Source organism: Rhinopithecus bieti, unplaced genomic scaffold (assembly GCF_001698545.2).
Source record: "Rhinopithecus bieti isolate Rb0 unplaced genomic scaffold, ASM169854v2 scaffold_10347, whole genome shotgun sequence".
NCBI classification, from domain to species: domain Eukaryota; kingdom Metazoa; phylum Chordata; class Mammalia; order Primates; family Cercopithecidae; genus Rhinopithecus; species Rhinopithecus bieti.
In genome coordinates, this window is record NW_016806836.1 from 4,753,219 (window position 1) to 4,759,786 (window position 6,568).

General features: G+C 45.6%; 1 pseudogene; it reads right to left on the bottom strand.

Moving 5' to 3' along the window:
• Positions 1–5,014: 5,014 nt before the first annotated feature.
• Positions 5,015–5,472, bottom strand: LOC108533410 (peptidyl-prolyl cis-trans isomerase A pseudogene; annotated as a pseudogene).
• Positions 5,473–6,568: the final 1,096 nt, after the last annotated feature.

The following is a 6,568-nucleotide window of genomic DNA, read 5'->3' on the forward strand; positions in this document are numbered from 1 at the left end:
GTATTGAGCAATGATACTGAAAGCATGATTCGTTGATTGGCAGTTTTAGCATCTGCGACAAATACAGAATCTCAGGCCCCAGCTCAGACCTCCTGAGTCAGCATTTATAGGGGGAAGCCCGGACACCTGTATTTTGACAAGCCTTCCAGATGATTCTGCTGCAAAGCCTAGACTCCAAGAGTTTGCTTCCTTCCAGAGTGCCCTGTGGATTCCTGCTCTGCCTGCTGTCCTGGGAATGGCTTCTCTCTCTTCCCTTCCCACTCAGTGACATACTTCATGTCTTTTTACAAAGGCCATGACCTGTGTCCTGGGGACCACACAAACTCTCTGGAATGTTCTCTTTATGACCTCGCAGTAGCTGAGCTGTGTCTGGTGAATAGTCCTCACCCCAGTGCTCCCAGTAGATCCTGCCCTGTGCAACGCAGGCTTCTTTAGGCTGGGACTATTGACAGTCTTGTAAACCAGGCCTCCAGGTGGGTCCCCCATGCTTCCATCTCACACCACTGTGATTTACATGTGCAGGTGTGAGGGGCAGCACCTGTTAGAAATATACACCCGGCAAGTTTTACTTTTGCACCATAAAAATGGATAAATCTGCCACCCATAAGAGCCTTATTTACTGCTAAGAGTTCATTATATATGCATGAAAAACCAACTCATGTAACTGCCTGGCAATAACTTCCTGCCAGAGGCTGGGTTCAGGATTGGAATTCAGGTTTAGGTTGGGGGCAGCCAAGGTGAGCTTGAGAGGTTGGCATAGCCAAGTGGCAAGGGCCTGTAGGTACAAGGCTGGCTCCCAATCCTGGCCTGGCATGGCTAGTGGTGTGATGCTGGGCTTATGTAGGCTCTCAGCCTCAGTTTCTCACCTGTAAAATGGGGACAACCATACGTCAAGCCTAAAATTTTTGTGGCAATTAATACCATATTTCATCAAAGCAAAGCCACTGACCACTAACCATAAGATGCAGTTTTAGTTTCTGCATCACTACGAAAGAAAAAAATGCTATCTAAACTAGAGTTCGTGCCTTTTATCACTTAGAATTTTTATTTTGTGCTTATTGAAAGAGCTCTTTAAAATTCATTTAGACATAGATTCTACCATATATCAGGCATTCGCATATATTAAAAGGGAAATGTAAGCAAAATAAATTGATGGAAGGATTCCTAAATCTTTTCCACATTCAGAATTCAATTTCTCTGAATCACTTTTTGACTCAGTGGTCGATGCCTGCACGTTTCCGCGTCATCTTGTCCTTAGTGCCACCAAGGGTGTTCACAGTGCAGTTATTCTTAGAAATGTTCTCAATTCCTAGCCAAATCTTTTTTATTTTCCCCAAGCTGCCCATTCTGCAAATTTTGCTGCTGGAATTTTTAGCATTTACCAGGAGGTGTTGATAGAAGGTTTGCAGAGGGCACTCAGTACTTGTATTCCTTCAATGATCTGTAAGTCATTTGCTGGTGCAAATGTGGGAGTTGCCCTTATCCACTGGGAATTCCTATCGGGCTTGAGCATGCATGGCAATAACTGTGTCATGGTGCCCACCTGGCATGGCTCCCAGAGACTACCAGATGCATCCCCATTTCAGAGATGTTGACATGGGGAGAGAAGGTACATCTAGAATTAATCAAATGTGACAGACTAAAATGCTTGCCAGTGGCTGGGCACGGTGGCTCATGCCTGTAATCCCAGCACTTTGGGAGGCCAGCGCAGGTGGATTGCATGAGGCCAGGAGTTTGAAACCAGGCTGGCCAACATGGTGAAACCCCCGTCTATACTAAAAATACAAAAAATTAGCCAAGAGTGGTGGCAAATGCTTATAATCCCAGCTACTTGGGAGGCTGAAGCAGGAGACTTGTTTGAACAAAGGAGGCGGAGGTTGCAGTGAGCTGAGATCACGTCACTGTACTCCAGCCTGGGAGACAGAGCAAGACTCCATCTCAAAAAAAAAAAAAAAAAAAAAGAAAAGGAAAAAAAAAATGCTTGTGGGTGAGTCTGGCACATAGGAATGGAGAAATTAACATTTCCTGCATGACCTGTGTACCAGGCTGTATTAGTTTGCTTGGGCTGCCATAACAAAGCACCACAGCCTGGGCAGCTTAAACAACAGCAATGTATTGTCTCACAGTTTTGGTGGCTGGAAGTCTGAGATCCAGGTGTAGGCGGATCTGGTGAGACTTCTCTTGTCCTGTAGATAGCTGCCTCTTGCTCTGTCCTCACATGGTCTTTCCTCTGTGCTTGCCTGTGTGCAAATCTCCTCTTCCTGTAAGGACACCCATCATACTGGATGAGAGCTCACCCTAATGGCCTTATTTTAACTGAATCACCTCTTTAAAGACCCTCAGTTCCAAGTATAATCACATTTTGAGGTACTGGAGGGTAGGACGTCAATATAGGAATTTTGGGAGGGGACATGGTTCCGCCTATGATATAGGGCCAGGGTGGGTGCTCTGCAAACAGGATCTCCATTTGGCTACACAGTGATTGCATCGGCAGGTGGTTTTGTCTTCGCTTTACTCATGAAGAAATTGGGTCCCCAGTAAGTTATCTGTCAAATATCACACAGCTGGGACGGGGAAGAGCTGAATTTCAAATCTAGGAGAAGCTGTGCTGTAGGCCTGCCTGCTAATTCTCATGCCAAACTGCTTTCTGGAACCTGAGGGATGTCGGGCATAGTCCTTCCCTCCCTACCCCCAGCTTCCGGGTTAGAGAAGGGGAGGGCGGAGGCCTTGAGTTCCTGCTCACCCCTCCCTCTCCACATCCTGCATTAATCAGAGTTCTTCCAATATCTTATTAAACTTCCTTGTAAACTTATTTGAAGAAAGGGTGGTTGAACAGAAAAGTTTGAATGTGGCTGTATTGCATGGTATGTTAATTTCTTAAGGCTGCTGACAACGTGGGTGGCTTAAAACATTATTCTCTCATAGTTCTGGAGTCTAGAAGTTTGAAATCACTGTGTCTGAAGGGCCACACCGCATCTCTGAAGGCTCTAGGGGAGGATGCTTCCTTACTTCTTCCTGACTTACAAGGGTGGCCCTCAATCCTTGGCCTTCCTTGGCTCATAGATGGTGTCACTTCAATCCCTCTCCATCATCACATAACATTCTCCGTGTGTGTGTGTACATCTCTTCTTGTAAAAGCACCAGTAATCATAGTGAATTTAGGGCCTACCTTAATCCAGTATGACCTCACCTTAACTGATTACATATGCAAAGACTTTATTTCCAAATAAGGTGGCATTCACAGGGAACTGGGGTTAGGACTTCAACGTATCTTTTAGGGGGATGCAATTCAAACAACACCACATGGCATAGCTAAAGCTAAGGAAGGACACTGGTCAGGGAGCGAGGTGATGTGGGGGGATCTTCCAGGCAGACGGGGACTTCCATGCAGAGCCGTGAGATGATAGAGAAAAGCTGAGAGTGGCTACAGGAGTCAGGGATGATCGCGGGTCAAGGGATGAACTGGGTTGACTTTGCTTCTAGGGGATGTGTAGAACATGCTGTCTGGTGAGATGGCTGGGTCTGAGCTGCCTCTCCCTGTCTGGCCCATTCCTCTGCACCAGTCACTCGCTCTTAATCCCCTTAAGCTCAGAAATTTGACAGGAGGGAGGCCAGGTCCAGGACAGTTGGTAAACACCAGGACCATCCTCTTGCTTTTCTCCTTAATGAGGAGGCCAAAGTCTTTGAAGCCAGCGGGAGGCCTCCTTTGAATCTAAGGTATCCCAGAGTTTAATTCTTTTGTGATTCTTTGTTGGGGATGGGGCAGCTTCCAAAATACCTTGTCCTTAAGCAGTTTTCATTATGGATGCTAGTTGCTCAAACCTTCACTGATTCCGGTTAACCTGGATCCCAGTAGAGTTTTTCTTTGTTTTTCTCCTAGCATCCTCTGATGTCAAGCCAAACAAAAATTCACATAAAGGATGTAAGTCCCACATTTCTCCCGGCATTATATCAGAACGGCCCTGGGAGCGTATTAATAGCCTGGAGTCATGGAACAAATGGTTATTTATATGTGTAGGTGATGGCTAAAGTACACCCTTCAGTAATTATTCACAATTAACAAGCACTTCAGCAAATGAACAAAATCTGTTCTTCATCCATCGAGGTAGCAATTCTTTATCCAGAACTCATGTACCTGCAACTTCTGGTTAACCAGCCCTCCCACACAGCTCCAGAACAAAGCTAATTAGAGATTATAATCATGACCTTCAGGCTCCTTCCTGAGCCTGAAGGGTACTTGAGTCATCAATAAAATATAATGTCTTCAGTAGAGTTTCAGTTGACAAGTATAATGGAGTTGAAAATTGGTGATCTATATATACTTGTTAACTCTCTGTTAACTAGACATGTGTTGGCAGCTCTTGTGGAGTGAGCTCTTCTCATCTGCTAGAACTTTCCAGATATTTTCTCATTTAATCTTCTCAGCTCTGCTCTATGTGATGGGCTTTGGGGGTGATGGGAGGGAACTGGGGCTCTTGTCTCTTGCTTGTCCAGTCCTAGTTACTATCCTTGACTCAGGTCCCTGTGATAATGCACTTTATAGAGAGTCTGGAATGCCTGGACTAGGAGAAACCTCCAGGGAATCCAGCTGGATCCAGTTTGATCATTTCATTGTACGTGAGGCATCTGAGGCCGGAGAGGCTGAGTGATGTGCTCAGGTTTGCCCAGAGCACCTGCCTCCTAGCTCTAAGTTCTATTACATCACAGCATATTCGACATAATTCAGCTGCTATCTTGATTATCCCCAGGAGTATGGTGATTTATTTTATGGCCCAAAACAGGATCGAGCAAACAGAGCCTGTCTTTTGTTGTTGTTGTTGTTGTTACTTAGTTTTTATTTCATAAACTTAAGTCTGCAACTCAGCTAGGCATGGAAGGGAACCAGGAAAACATGGAACCCACAGGGAACCGCAGTGAGAGCACAGAGACTCTAGGATACTGCGAGCAAATGGGGTGGAGGGTGCTCTCCTAAGCTACAGAAGGAATAGGCTGGTAGTTAAAACACAAGTCAAACTTATTGAAGTTGTCTACAGTCAGCAAAGGTGATCTTCTTGCTGGTCTTGCCATTCCTGGACCCAAAGTGCTCCACGGCCTCCACAATCTTCATGCCTTCTTTCACCTTGCCGAAGACCACATGCTTGCCATCCAACCAGTCTTGGCAGTGCCGATGAAAAACTGAGAACCGTTTGTGTTGGGTCCAGCATTTGCCATGGACAACATGCCAGGACCTAGATGCTTCAGGATGAAGTTCTCATCATCAAGTTTCTCCCCACAAATGGACTTGCCACCAGTGCCATTATGGCATGTAAAGTCACCACCCTGACACATAAACTCTGGAATAATTCTGTGAAAGCAGGAACCCTTATAACCAAATCCTTTCTCTCCAATGCTCAGAGCATGACAATTTTCTGCTGTCTTTGGAAACTTGTTTGCAAACAGCTCGATGTCAAAGAATGCGGTGGAGCTGACCATGGCTGATGGTACAGGACTGCTGGTGACGGCGATGTTTTAAAAGCTTTTTTTTTTCTTTTCTTTTTTATTTTATTTTATTTGAGAGAGGGTCTTGCTCTGTCATCAGGGCTGGAGTGCAGTGGCACAATCATGGCTCACTGCATCCTTGACTGGCAGGCATCAAATGATCCTCCCATTTCAGCCTCCCGAGTAGCTGTGATTGCAGGTGCATGCCACCCTATGCATGCTAATTTTTGTATTTTTTGTAGAAATGGGGTTTCACCATGTTGTCTAGGCTGCTTTTGAACTCCTGAGCTCAGGCGTTTCTCTCGCCTTGGCCTCCCAAAGTGCTGAGATTATAGGCTTGAGTCACCACACCTGGCCTCTTTTTTTTTTTTTTCCTTTTAATGTCAAAGAGCAGTCTGTTAAATTAGCTATGACCTTATGCATTAACTATATGAGTGTTACAAAGTGTTGGCTGAGTCTGGATCCTTGAGGATAAATGTGAGAGGCCTGAAATATATGCTCAGTGAGGATTTGGTACATTTCCATCATGCTCATCATCCTTCACTCCTAACATTGAACCTGTTAGTAGTCCTGCCAGGGCAGCTTTAAAAATGTGTCAACGATTTGACTGCTTCTGACCATTCCACGGTTTCTGCCTTGGTCCTGGCCACTGTCCTCTCTCAGCTGGATGACCTCTGGGGCCTCCTTACTGGAATCCCTGCTTCTGTGATTCTCATCACACTTAGACTACACTACACTCTCCTTACCAGGGCCTCAAGGCCTTGCATGGCTTGCCCTCTGCCCAACTCTCTGACCTCCTGTCCTACTCTGCATTCCCTCACTCTGTTCCAGCCACCCTGGCCTTGCCATGCTTCAAAACTGCCAAACTAATTTCTGCCACAAGACCTTTGCACAGGCTATTTTCTCTACCTGGAATGCTCTTTGTCCAGATGGTTTCTTGACTCACTCTTCCATTTTATTCAGGTCTTTTCTCAAATATCACCCCTGCAGAGAGGCTTTCCCAATGGCCATGTCTAAGATAACACCCTCTTCCTTTCATTTTGCTTTTCCCAATGTTGCTTTAGTGTTGTATAGAGCATTGATACTGCCT